Source organism: Zea mays, chromosome 2 (genome assembly GCF_902167145.1).
Source record: "Zea mays cultivar B73 chromosome 2, Zm-B73-REFERENCE-NAM-5.0, whole genome shotgun sequence".
In the NCBI taxonomy this organism is placed as follows: Eukaryota; Viridiplantae; Streptophyta; class Magnoliopsida; order Poales; family Poaceae; genus Zea; species Zea mays.
The window spans coordinates 193,808,387-193,823,418 of record NC_050097.1 but is presented as its reverse complement, the minus strand read 5'-3'; positions in this window follow the sequence as shown (position 1 = coordinate 193,823,418).

Here is a 15,032-nt window from a genome sequence, read left to right as displayed (position 1 = left end):
AACCTGGCCTGCGCCCCGCGGATTTGCTCGAGCTGTGGGTCATGGCCCCCCGCCTAAACGGGGACCACAGCTAGCTCCCGTGGGATGTCGACGCGGGGCACTGGCCTAGGGAGATCACCGTCCTCCGGCATGCCGAGATGATTGCCTTCGGAGGGACCCCCTAGATCGACGTGGAAACATTCGCGGCTTGGGCCGCAGTCCTCGTCGCTGAGGCTGCGGCTACCGTCGGAACAGTCGGAAAGGCAGTAGTCACATGCGGTCATGAAGTCCCGCATGACACTGGGGTTGTGAAAGGGAAATGTGCCCTTGGGCCATTTCTAAGTATTTTGGTGATTGAGTGCCAACACAAGTGCTTAAATGTGAATCTATACCCATGGATGGACAAAGTGCAAATCAAGAGTAAAGGTATGTTTCTAAGCCTTAGTACATTGTTTTGAAAACTAATGTATTGTGTCTAAGTGCTTGAAACAGGAAAAATCCAATTGGAAATGTCTTGGCTCGAGCAGCCAAGAATCTGCTGAGTCTGGGAGCACCGGACTGTCCGGTGGTGCACCGGACAGTGTCCGGTGCGCCAGGCTGGCTCGAGCGAAGTGGCCGCTCTCGGGAATTTACCGGCGACGTACGGCTATAATTCACCAGACTGTCCGGTGTGCACCGGACTGTCCGGTGAGTCAACGGTCGGCCGGGCCAACGGTCGGCCGCGCGATCTGCGCGGGACACGTGGCCGAGCCAACGGCTAGAAGGGGGCATCGGACTGTCCGGTGTGCACCGGACATGTCCGGTGCGCCAACGGCTCCAAGGCCGCCAACGGTCGGCTTCGCTATTTAAGGAAGGAAATCGGGCACCGGACAGTGTCCGGTGTGCACCGGACTGTCCGGTGCGCCAAACGACAGAAGGCAAGAATGGCCTTCCAGATTTGCTCTCAACGGCTCCTAGCTGCCTTGGGGCTATAAAAGGGACCCCTAGGCGCATGGAGGGAGACACCAAGCAACCTTAGAGCATTCTTGATCATCCACACTCAGTCTTTGCGCATTCGTTTGTCATTCTCGGTGATTCGAGCTCCGTTCTAGTGAGAACTTTGAGATAGTCTTTTGAGCTCGATTCTTGGCCGTGTGTGTGCGCATTTTGCTGTGGATTTGTGTGTGTTGCTTCCCTCCCTTACTCCGTGCTTCTTTGTGAACTTTAAGTGTAAGGGCGAGAGACTCCAATTTGTGGAGATTCCTCGCAAGTGGGATAAAGATAAAGCAAAGCAAAACATCGTGGTATTCAAGTGGGTCTTTGGACCGCTTGAGAGGGGTTGATTGCAACCCTCGTCCGCTGGGACGCCACAACGTGGAGTAGGCAAGCGTTGGTCTTGGCCGAACCACGGGATAACCACCGTGTCATCTCTGTGATTGATCCTTGTTGGTTGTTGTGTTTTGTTGAGGATTCCGATCTAGCCACTTGGAAATTATTGTGCTAACGATTAACCAAGTTTTGTGGCTTAAGATTTTGAAGTGTTACAGGATCACCTATTCACCCCCCCTCTAGGTGCTCTCAATTGGTATCAGAGCCGTTCTCTTCAAGAAAGGGACTAACCGCCCGAAGAGATGGATCCTAAGGGCAAGGGGATGGTGATCAACGACAAGGAGAAGGAGACCTTCGTCAACGAGCCCAATGATGACAAGCCCACCGACTCAGGCTCGGGCCACAAAAGAAAAGACGGGAGGAAGAAGAAGACAAGGCGCATCAAGGAAATTGTCTACTACGACAGCGACGAATCTTCCTCCTCCCAAAAGGACGACGACGACCACGATAGACGAAAGACGGTTAACTCAAACTTTTCTTTCGATTATTCGCGCATCCTGCATAGTTCAAATGCTCAATTGCTCCCCATTCCACTTGGCAAGCCCCCTCACTTTGATGGAGAGGACTACGGATTTTGGAGCCACAAAATGCGTACTCACCTGTTTTCTCTCCATCCAAGCATTTGGGAGATTGTGGAAAGTGGAATGAAATTTGATAGCTCGGATAGCCCTGTGTTTATTAATGAACAGATTCATAAAAATGCACAAGCTACTACTGTGTTGCTAGCCTCTTTGTGCAGGGACGAGTATCACAAGGTGAGCGGCTTGGACAATGCCAAGCAGATCTGGGACACCCTCAAGATCTCTCATGAGGGAAACGACGTCACCTTACTCACCAAAATGGAGTTGGTGGAAGGCGAGCTTGGACGGTTCGCGATGATAAGGGGCGAGGAGCCGACACAAACATACAACCGGCTCAAGACCCTTATCAACAAAATAAGGAGCTACGGGAGCACGCGATGGACGGACCACGATGTCGTTCGCCTAATGCTAAGGTCATTTACCGTTCTTGATCCTCATTTGGTGAACAATATTCGTGAAAATCCCAGGTACACCAAGATGTCGCCCGAAGAAGTTCTTGGGAAATTCGTTAGCGGGCGAATGATGATCAAGGAGGCGAGGTACGTGGACGACGCCTTGAATGGTCCGATCAACGAGCCGCAACCCCTTGCTCTCAAGGCAACACGAAGCAAGAAGGCGCTACCTAGCAAGGTGGCACAGATTGAGGCGGCTGGACTTAATGATGAAGAGATGGCTCTCATCATCAAAAGATTCAAGATGGTGCTTAAAGGTCGCAAGGGACAGCCAAGCAAGACCAAAGCCAAGGGGAAGCGTTCATGCTTCAAATGCGGTAAGCTTGGTCATTTTATTGCTAACTATCCCGACAATGATAGTGATCAGGATCAAGGGAACAAGAGGGAGAAAAAGAAGAACTACAAGAAGGCAAAGGGGGAGGATCATCTTGGCAAGGAGTGGGATTCGGACTGCTCCTCGTCCGACTCCGACAATGAGGGACTCCCCGCCACTGCCTTCAACAAGTCATCCCTCTTCCCCAACGAGCGTCACACTTGCCTCATGGCAAGGGAGAAGAAAGTAAGCACTCCTAATACTAGTACTTATGCTTCTTCAAGTGAGGACGAGTCTAGTGATGATGATGAGATAGATTACTCATGCTTATTCAAGGGATTAGATAGAACTAAGGTAGACAAAATTAATGAATTGATTGATGCCTTGAATGATAGGAATATACTGTTAGAAAAGCAAGAGGATTTGTTGTATGAAGAACATGATAAATTTGTAGAAGCTCAGAAATCTCTTGCTCTAGAAATTAAGAGGAATGAAATGCTCTCTAGTGAATTATCTTCTTGTCATGAAACTATTGCTAAGCTAAAAAGTTTTAATGATGATTTAAATGCTAAACTAGAAGTAGCTAGTAAATCTAATTCTTGTGTAGAAATTGTTGAAACTTGTAATAGGTGTAAAGATTTTGACATTGATGCTTGTAGTGATCATTTAGTTTCAATTTCTAAATTAAATGAGGAATTAGCTAGTCTTAATGCCCAACTTAAGACTAGCAAGAATGAATTTGACAAGCTAAAATTTGCAAGGGATGCCTACACGATTGGTAGACACCCCTCAATTAAGGATGGACTTGGCTACAAGAGGGAAGCCAAGAACTTGACAAGCCATAAGGCCCCCATCTCCGCCAAGGAGAAAGGAAAGGCCCCTATGGCTAGTAGTGTGCAAAAGAACCATGCTTTTATGTACCATGATAGGAGACAATCTAGAAATGCTTATAGGAGTTGTAATGCATATAATGCCTTTGATTCTCATGCCATGTTTGCTTCTAGTTCTTCTTATGTGCATGATAGAAATGTTGGTAGGAGAAATGCTGTTCATAATTTGCCTAGGAGAAATGTTGTTAATGTTCCTAGGAAAGTAAATGAACCTTCTACAATATATCATGCTTTAAATGCTTCTTTTGCTATTTGTAGAAAGGATAGGAAGATAGTTGCTAGAAAATTAGGGGCAAGATGCAAGGGAGACAAAACTTGCATTTGGGTCCCTAAGGATATTTGTGCTAACCTTGCAGGACCCAACATGAGTTGGGTACCTAAGACCCAAGCCTAAATTTGCCTTGCAGGTTTATGCATCCGGGGGTTCAAGCTGGATTATTGACAGCGGATGCACAAACCATATGACGGGGGAGAAGAAGATGTTCACCTCCTACGTCAAAAACAAAGATTCCCAAGATTCAATAATATTCGGTGATGGGAATCAAGGCAAGGTAAAAGGGTTAGGTAAAATTGCAATCTCAAATGAGCACTCTATCTCTAATGTGTTTTTAGTAGAGTCTCTTGGATATAATTTGCTATCTGTTAGTCAATTATGCAATATGGGATATAACTGTTTGTTTACAAATGTAGATGTGTCTGTCTTTAGAAGATGTGATGGTTCACTAGCTTTTAAGGGTGTACTAGACGGCAAGCTTTACCTAGTTGATTTTGCAAAAGAAGAGGCCAGTCTAGATGCATGCTTAATGGCTAAGACTTGCATGGGCTGGCTGTGGCATCGCCGCTTAGCACATGTGGGGATGAAGAACCTCCACAAGCTTTTAAAGGGAGAACATGTGATAGGTTTAACCAATGCTCATTTCGAAAAAGATAGACCTTGTGCAGCTTGTCAAGCAGGGAAACAAGTGGGAGGCTCTCATCACACCAAAAATGTGATGACAACATCAAGACCCCTGGAGCTGCTACATATGGACCTCTTCGGACCCGTCGCCTATCTGAGCATAGGAGGAAGTAAGTATGGTCTAGTTATTGTTGATGACTTTTCCCGCTTCACTTGGGTGTTCTTTTTGCAGGATAAGTCTGAAACCCAAGTGTAACACCCCTAGTGTTACTGTAACTAAAACTTGAGCATGGCATCATAAGCATTGGCATTGCATATGTTTGACACACCTAGAGTGCATTCACTAGGCAAAAATTTCAAACAAGTTGTATTGTTTTAATGTTTTTGCAAATAGAACCCTGGTTAACGGACTTAACCCTAAATAGTGGTTAAAGGGGTAAAACTTAACCCAAGTTAAGGAAACCTAAAGACTTTACGGTAAAAGTCATAAAATGACCCCAAGAATAAACTTGAATCACCTTTATACCCCTGGGATACCAGAAACCCTAATTGGAACCCTGGAAAACCCTGAAACCAAACCCTAGGGGCTTATGTGCAAAACTAGCCCACTTTTGGGTTAAAGTGCAAAAACCAAGCCAAATAAGTATTTTAAGTCAATTGGTTCACAAATATGTGGATTTGAAAGCCAAACCCTAAGTTTTGGACTTAAATGCAAAATGGACCTCATTTGAGTTCTATTCTAAGTCTGAAAATCAGAGAATTGGCTCAACTTTGGGGCTTTGTAACTTTCAAATTATAGGGTTTTTGCCCTAGGTCACCACATCAAAGTTGAAGACCAATCATAGGAGAACAGCTTTGTTTAAGTGTTCAAGCCATGGTCTTATGTGAAATTTGGAGAAAAACCCAATCAAAGATGGACTGTCAGGCTGCCTGAAGTCTGAAATACAGATTAACAGTGTTATGACATGAACTTTGAGCTCGATTTTGAATGGGATTCAGTGACTTTTTGTGAGAGCACATTGTAGCAAAGTTATAGAGGGATTATAGCTCTACAACTTTACTACAGAAGGTTGGCTTAGGTTTCACATGAAAATTTGAGAAAACTGGGCTCCAATTTGATTTGTCAGTCAAGCCTTGTACAGAATCCAAAGCACTGTTCATCGGTTTTCAGTAAAATCGCCGTGGATAAGGTTTTGGACCTCGCCGGCGATAAGGACGCCACGGCGGTCGGAATGGACTGGAGGCCGCGATAAATATCTTTGGTCACGTGGCAGTAACCCTCTGTGGTGGCGGACTCCGGTTAAACGGCATCGCCGTGCCATCCCCGGATTCTGCCGCGCGGCGAGCTCACCTGCACCGTCTGAAATCCGCGATCCTCATCCGTCACCGGCCAGCCGCCTATAAATTAAGCGCGGGCACTGCGTCGTCACCACATTCCGCAGCTAAGCGCTTGACTCGAGCTCACCGGAAATACCTGCGCAGCCCCAATTCCCTCTCTTCTTCGTTCTTGCTCCGCCGTGAAGAACTTCTTCGTAGCCAGCGCTCCTCTGGTCAGTAATGATCAAATTACTCTTTGTTTTAGTTAGTATGTGATCTCTTATTACCCCTGGATGCAACAATTTGGAGTTTGACCGAAGCCCCTTACCGGAACGCACCTATGCGCTGTCAAACACCGTCGTGACCCCCCCCCCCCACCGTCGACCCGTTCTTCGGGTCTTGTTCTACCCAAATCAAAGGATGTCCGTAGACCCTAGTGCACCCATGAACCTTTTCCCAGCCTTAATTCGGTCGTCCTCGCCGTCGTTTGCTCGGAATGCGTTCATCCTCTTACCCAACCGCTCGGTCACCGTGGACCGATTGATTCGTAGTCCCAACCATAAAATTGATTTGGGGGAAATGATCCGTAGGAGTTCAATTGTATTCCTGTCGCTTGGGAACTTCAGCCGTCGTGTCGTCCGGCCGGTCTAGCTCGCCGGAGCTCGGCCTCCCGTGCGGAACACCGTCGGGGACTTGGTGTGGTAAAAGAATAGAACGCGAAGGGTTTTTCTGCAAACCATCAGCGACTCAGTGCAATAGTAATCGAACTCACTTCGGATTAACCAGAAACGCGGGGGCCGTTCTGCAAAACCGCCAGGGCGCGGGCGCGCGCGGGCGCGTTTTGCCCTGGTCCTGGGCCGTTTGGGCCAGAACCGGCCCAGCTCTGTTAATCCTTTTCTTTTTCTTTTTGAGGAAAACTTTAGAAATATGTAGAAAAATGTAGAAAAATGCTAAAATTGTGAAACTAATTTTCCTAGGTTTGTTATTTTTCATAGTATTTAATAAAAATAAGTTTGTTATTTTTAGTGGAAGTAAGAAATTTTAGAGTATTTAAAGTAGTTAAAAGTATTGGTTATGGATTTTTAGAAAACAAATGGTAGTTCCAAAAATGCTCAAAATTTTTATATGAGTTCCTCATAATATTTAGAAGCCTTGGGTAGGATTTGAATTGATTTGGACCTTGTTTGATCACCAAACCCCAAAACACCCCCCCTGCCCTATGAACTCCTTTACCGACTCCGGAAACCCTAAGTTCCCGGAACTCCGTGAAGGAAAGTTGTATTCAAGACATAGATAATAAATTTATATTATCTTTGCATCCTCATGAGCATCCCATGGCATCCATTCTTATACTTATGTATGGTTATGATTAGAACGTGAAGAAGAGGTAGAAGTCCCCGAAGACAGGACACCACCACCTTCGGAATCCCAGGCCGGGAATAGTTTCTACTTCGATATCTGTGGATCCGAACCCGAATCACCTGTAAACGAAGGCAAGCCCCGGTGCATTTGCCACCTTCCTTGCTGTTTTAAAATCTTTCTCACTTGATTGCTGCATTAGGTGATAGGAGTTGCTTGCTAAAGCCATTCCTGCATTACCTTCCTTGAATTTGATTACCTTCCTTGATCACCTGTTTTACAAAAGCTTTTTGATGCTTAGCTTTGCTTTATAAAAACAAAAGGTTTTGTTTTTACAAAATATGATGTGGCAAAAGTGGGTGGGATGTTTTTCGAAAATAAAACTTGATGATGGATCTATCAAAGGCCTTGATAGGTTCAACATCGGAAAAGATGTACCTCTGCCAGGTACCAAACTTTGGTTTGAAATAATTAAGTTGAGACCGGGCGGGTGACTTGCACGAGAAGAGAGTCTCGGTGTAGTGTCTCCGTCTGAGTCGATTAAGGACCTTGTCGATGTAGGCTTGATGATCGAGGACCCTTTAACTGGTCACATGCCTCGTCATGGGTAAGCCTTGCCTCGGGCAGACTAAGGCCGGAATAAGATAACACGAAATGGGCGTGGAGCGGTGGCGAGAGTAGCGTGTACCCTCCGTGGCAAGAGGCTGGACGGTGGTGTATCTGTGCTCTCGGTTTGCGTGAACCTGATCCGGTCTTAAGAACCCCGGTGGCGGGTTGACATATGCAAGGGTTAAGTGCTACATATGTCGTGTGATTGGAGATCCTCAGCTGAGTATAATCGATTCGGATCGCCGTACCTTCGCGGTTATGAAGACTTGGTCACTGCCCTACACGTAGCATTCCACTAAAGACGATGGGCTTTTGTTAAGAAATTGGCTAGTACAGGACCAGTGATTGAATTAGGGTAGAAAGAACTCTAATGCAGGTAATTTTACCTAACTTGACAAATAAAATTGGATTTTTAAGGATCCACTTTAGTAAGCATTTCTGCAAAACAGAGTCTTTGATTATTGAAAAGCCTTACCTTGACTCCCATATAACCAGCATACCCTTGAGAGTCTTTTCTTTAGTCGGGTAAGTCTTGCTGAGTAATTCCATACTCAGGGTTTATCCCTTCGTTGTTTTTAGGTGAGGAAGTAGCAGACTTTTGCTGCTTCTGTGCCAAGGTGGTTCCAAAAGAAGAAAAACAAGACTGAAGTGCGGGAGGACTCGGTCCTCCACTTAGGACCTTTTGCTTAAGAACTTATCGGGAGGAGTTTGTGCCTCCCTTGGTTTGTATAATATTACTACTTTGCACTCACTTTTAGTCTGGTCTGTAATAAAATAACTCAAGCTTGCTTTTGAAATAAATGTAAGTTTATGTAACTGCTTCCGCATTTCTTTATCTCCGATGTTCTGTAATGTCTGCAAGACGGGTGAGACGTTCCTGGTAAAGTAAGGAAAGATACCGAACTTGTCAAGTGACTTAGGAACATCTACAGGGTGTCTGATGTCCGTTGGACAAGGACAACTGTAGGTGGGCCTAATTACTTGGGAGGTTCCGTCACAGCTGGTATCGGAGCGTAGCCCTTCTTGGCAGATATTATGAGGCATCTTCAAAAGGATTTTCAAAAGACTTACCTCAAAATTCTTTTCTCTTCTTACCTAAGTATTCTGAAGAGTCTATCTTAAAGACCAGATAGGGAGAGTGCAACGTATAGAAGGTTGAATCGACTAAGGTTGATTCAGTAATTATACATGCATCATGCTAAGCATTATACTAATAACATTTTCCCCCTTAGAAAAGATGCCGCCACGCACCAGGCTAACGGCACGCAAGTCTATGGGACCAATTGGGGTGCCTCGGCATCAATTGGCTCCCCGACATGAAAGCAGCCTTCCGTGAACACTACATCCCCGAAGGAGTGCTGCATATGAAACAAGAGGAGTTTATGAAGTTACAACAAGGTGGAGATACCGTCAACCAATATCTCAACAAATTTAATCACCTGTCGCAGTATGCCATCGACCCGGTGAATACCGATTTAAAGAAGAAGAACTGTTTTATGCGGGGACTGAATGATCGGCTACAAAGGAAAATGGCCACATGCATAGATCTCACATATGGAAAGGCTGTCAGCACAGCCTTATCTGTTGAAGCAAAGTACACAAATTCTGGGAAGAATAAGGGATTCGGTGGTGAGAGGCCTAATCAGGGCCAGGCGAAGAAGCAACGGTTTGTGATCCGACCTTCAAACCAAAATCGCCCTTTTTATCGTCCACCCTCATTCCCTTTCAAACAGCCTATCATTATTCGCCCCCACAATACCCCCACTACCCCAAATCAGCCGGGTGCCCCAGGCACTCGATTCTCTGCCTTGCCTAGTTCTTCAACTGGGTGTTTTAATTGCGGCAAGTCGGGACATTTTATCAAAGACTGCCCGTATCCTAGGCAAAATCAATCTAATGCTTCACAAGGATCTGGGAAATCAGCTCGGCCTAAAGGAAATGCTGTGGGGAAGAATACAAAGAAGACAGGGCGTGTATATTACACTCAAGTGGCTACTACACCGGAAGGAGAGCCGGTGAAGATGGGTACGTTTCCCGTGGCCAGTCACCCAGCAATTATTCTTTTTGATTCTGGTGCTTCACATACATTCATTAGCAAGACATTTGTGGAGCAACATCATATTGCATACCATGAATCAAAAGAGGGATTTAAAATTCATTCACCTGGGGGACACATTTATACTAGAGAAGTGGCCTATGGAGTGCCAGTAACAATGGCCGGACGGAACTTTCCTGCTAACATGATTGTTCTGAAGGGCCAGGATATAGATGTAATATTGGGTATGAATTGGTTAACCCAACACAAGGCAATTCTCAACATTGAACTCAGAACCGTCAGGTTGAGCTATAATCAAGAAGAGATTCTTTTGACTCTCCCCGCAACCAACCCAGCCAAAACTTCTGGTAGAGTATATGAAGCCATTGTACCGGAGATCAAGAACATTCCGATAGTATGTGAGTTTCCAGATGTATTTCCGGAAGATTTGCCTGGACTGCCCCCTGAAAGAGATGTAGAATTCGTAATTGAGCTAAAGCCCGGTACGGCTCCCATCTCCCGAAGATCGTACCGTATGCCCCCTAATGAGTTGGCGGAATTGAAAATTCAATTACAAGATCTACTGAATAAGGGATTCATCCGGCCAAGCTCGTCCCCTTGGGGTTGTCCCGCCATTTTTGTTAAGAAGAAGGATCAAACCTTGCGAATGTGCGTGGATTATCGACCCCTAAATGAGGTCACTATTAAGAATAAATACCCTCTTCCAAGGATCGACATCTTATTTGATCAACTGACTGGGGCGAGGGTATTTTCCAAAATTGATCTCAGGTCGGGCTATCATCAAATCCGTATTCGACCCGAGGATATACCGAAGACCGCGTTTACTACGCGATATGGATTGTTTGAATACTTGGTAATGTCTTTCGGGCTCACAAATGCTCCTGCCCACTTCACCTATTTGATGAACTCGGTGTTCATGCCCGAGTTGGACAAATTCGTGGTAGTCTTCATCGACGATATCTTGATATATTCTAAGAATGAAGAAGACCATGCTCAGCATCTACGGATTGTATTGACGCGCCTCAGGGAACACCAGCTATATGCCAAGTTCAGCAAGTGCGCGTTCTGGCTGGAAGAAATTCAATTTTTGGGGCACGTGTTATCGGCTAAAGGAATTGCGGTAGATCCTAGCAAGGTCAAAGATATTCTGGAGTGGAAACCCCCAACAACTGTTCACCAAGTCCGGAGTTTTCTTGGACTAGCTGGGTATTATCGCAGATTCATACCAGATTTTTCTAAGCTTGTGAAGCCAATCACAAGTTTATTAAAGAATGACATTAAGTTCAATTGGTCTTCTAAGTGTAACGAAGCCTTTGAGCAACTGAAGACACTATTGACCACTGCTCTGGTATTGGCCCAACCGGACATCACTAAACCTTTTGATGTCTATTGTGATGCATCTGGCAGTGGGCTCGGCTGTGTACTGATGCAAGAGGGCCGAGTGATTGCGTATGCCTCAAGGCAGTTGCGCCGACATGAGGAGCACTATCCAACTCATGATCTGGAGCTAGCTGCTGTGGTTCATGCCCTGAAGATTTGGCGTCACTATCTGCTGGGTAATATCTGTCACATATATACAGATCATAAAAGTTTGAAGTACATCTTCACCCAGTCAGAGTTAAATATGAGGCAAAGACGATGGCTTGAGCTCATTAAAGACTATGAACTGGAGATCCATTATCACCCAGGCAAAGCCAATGTGGTAGCAGATGCACTGAGTCGTAAGACTTTCTGCCACTGTCTTATGGCGAAGACCTCCGAGAACACTCTGTGTCAAGAAATGGAGAAGCTAAACCTGGGGATCATCCAACAAGGGACTCTAAATCAACTAAAGCTTGAGTCAATCATTTTGCAAAGGATAATTGATGCTCAAAAGGATAATCTGGGTATGAAGCACATACGAGAGAAGATAAGAGCTGGAGTAGCCAAATGTTTCAAGGAAGACGATCAAGGTGTGATATGGTTTAAAAACCGCATAGTTGTGCCAAAGAACGAAGAGCTCCGCCAGCAAATTCTTGATGAGGCACATCTTAGTCGCTATTCAATTCATCCCGGAAGCACTAAGATGTATCAAGACTTAAAGCAACATTACTGGTGGACAAAGATGAAGATTGAAATTGCACGCTATGTGGCTAAGTGTGACACTTGCAGACGTGTCAAGGCCATACACATGAAAACTGCTGGTCCATTACAATCTTTGCCAATCCCAACATGGAAATGGGAAGACATCAGTATGGACTTTATTGTGGGATTGCCCAGAACCGCAAAAGGATATGACTCCATTTGGGTTATCATTGATCGACTCACAAAGATCGTCCACTTCCTCCCTGTCAAAGTAAAATATCCCGTCATTACCTATGCGGAGTTATACATTGCCCGTATTCTCAGTTTGCATGGTGTTCCAAAGACCATAGTGTCGGATCGTGGACCTCAATTCGTATCCAAGTTTTGGGAAGAACTTCATAAATCCTTGGGTACCAGGTTACTCCACAGTTCGGCCTATCATCCTCAAACCAGTGGACAAACTGAGAGAGTGAATCAGATACTCGAGGATATGTTGCGGGCATGTGTTCTGGATTTCTCACCGAAATGGGATGAATGTTTGCCTTTGGCGGAGTTTTCATATAACAATAGCTATCAAGAAAGTATCAAGATGGCACCCTTCGAAGCGCTATATGGACGACGGTGTCGAACTCCGCTAAACTGGTCTGAGCCTGGTGAAAGGTGCTTCTTTAGGCCTGATATGGTGAAAGAGGCCGAGGATAAGATTCAGAAAATTATTTATAATATGAAAAAGGCACAAGCTCGTCAGAAGAGTTATGCAGACACACGGCGAAGGCCCTTATATTTCTTGGAAGGAGACTATGTTTACCTGAAGGTCTCACCAATGAAAGGTGTATCGCGTTTTGGGGTTAAAGGGAAACTTGCACCCAGGTACATTGGCCCATTCCTGGTGATTGAACAATGTGGACCAGTGGCATACCGACTTCAGCTCCCCGAAACATTGTCTGCTGTGCATAATGTGTTCCACGTGTCACAATTGAAGAAGTGTCTTCGGGTTCCTGATCGAACCATTGAAGTGACTGATGTTGTCCTGGAACCAGATTTAACATACTCGGAACATCCTATTCGAGTTCTGGATCAAAGGGACAGGGTTACCCGGAGAAAGACTCTCAAGTTCTACAAGATACAGTGGAACCAGCATTCTGAAGATGAGGCTACATGGGAAACCCAAGACTTCTTGAATAAGAATTTCCCAGGCTTTCTAGCCTCATGTAATTTGTAAAGTGTATATAGTTGTTGCAATAAAGAAGTGACCCCCACATCACCCCTGCCTTGTACCAGAATTTATAAAATAAAAATGTGATGTGTTTCCTTTACCATTACTTACCCTAGGACTTTTAATCTCGGGACGAGATTCTTTTATGGGGGGAAGGATGTAACACCCCTGGTGTTACTGTAACTAAAACTTGAGCATGGCATCATAAGCATTGGCATTGCATATGTTTGACACACCTAGAGTGCATTCACTAGGCAAAAATTTCAAACAAGTTGTATTGTTTTAATGTTTTTGCAAATAGAACCCTGGTTAACGGACTTAACCCTAAATAGTGGTTAAAGGGGTAAAACTTAACCCAAGTTAAGGAAACCTAAAGACTTTAGGGTAAAAGTCATAAAATGACCCCAAGAATAAACTTGAATCACCTTTATACCCCTGGGATACCAGAAACCCTAATTGGAACCCTGGAAAACCCTGAAACCAAACCCTAGGGGCTTATGTGCAAAACTAGCCCACTTTTGGGTTAAAGTGCAAAAACCAAGCCAAATAAGTATTTTAAGTCAATTGGTTCACAAATATGTGGATTTGAAAGCCAAACCCTAAGTTTTGGACTTAAATGCAAAATGGACCTCATTTGAGTTCTATTCTAAGTCTGAAAATCAGAGAATTGGCTCAACTTTGGGGCTTTGTAACTTTCAAATTATAGGGTTTTTGCCCTAGGTCACCACATCAAAGTTGAAGACCAATCATAGGAGAACAGCTTTGTTTAAGTGTTCAAGCCATGGTCTTATGTGAAATTTGGAGAAAACCCCAATCAAAGATGGACTGTCAGGCTGCCTGAAGTCTGAAATACAGATTAACAGTGTTATGACATGAACTTTGAGCTCGATTTTGAATGGGATTCAGTGACTTTTTGTGAGAGCACATTGTAGCAAAGTTATAGAGGGATTATAGCTCTACAACTTTACTACAGAAGGTTGGCTTAGGTTTCACATGAAAATTTGAGAAAACTGGGCTCCAATTTGATCTGTCAGTCAAGCCTTGTACAGAATCCAAAGCACTGTTCATCGGTTTTCAGTAAAATCGTCGTGGATAAGGTTTTGGACCTCGCCGGCGATAAGGACGCCATGGCGGTCGGAATGGACTGGAGGCCGCGGTAAATATCTTTGGTCACGTGGCAGTAACCCTCTGTGGTGGCGGACTCCGGTTAAATGGCGTCGCCGTGCCATCCCCGGATTCTGCCGCGCGGCGAGCTCACCTGCACCGTCTGAAATCCGCGATCCTCATCCGTCACCGGCCAGCCGCCTATAAATTAAGCGCGGGCACTGCGTCGTCACCACATTCCACAGCTAAGCGCTTGACTCGAGCTCACCGGAAATACCCGCGCAGCCCCAATTCCCTCTCTTCTTTGTTCTTGCTCCGCCGTGAAGAACTTCTTCGTAGCCAGCGCTCCTCTGGTCAGTAATGATCAAATTACTCTTTGTTTTAGTTAGTATGTGATCTCTTATTACCCCTGGATGCAACAATTTGGAGTTTGACCGAAGCCCCTTACCGGAACGCACCTATGCGCTGTCAAACACCGCCGTGACCCCCCCCCCCACCGTCGACCCGTTCTTCGGGTCTTGTTCTACCCAAATCAAAGGATGTCCGTAGACCCTAGTGCACCCATGAACCTTTTCCCAGCCTTAATTCGGTCGTCCTCGCCGTCGTTTGCTCGGAATGTGTTCATCCTCTTACCCAACCGCTCGGTCACCGTGGATCGATTGATTCGTAGTCCCAACCATAAAATTGATTTGGGGGAAATGATCCGTAGGAGTTCAATTGTGTTCCTGTCGCTTGGGAACTTCAGCCGTCGCGTCGTCCGGCCGGTCTAGCTTGCCGGAGCTCGGCCTCTCGTGCGGAACACCGTCGGGGACTTGGTGTGGTAAAA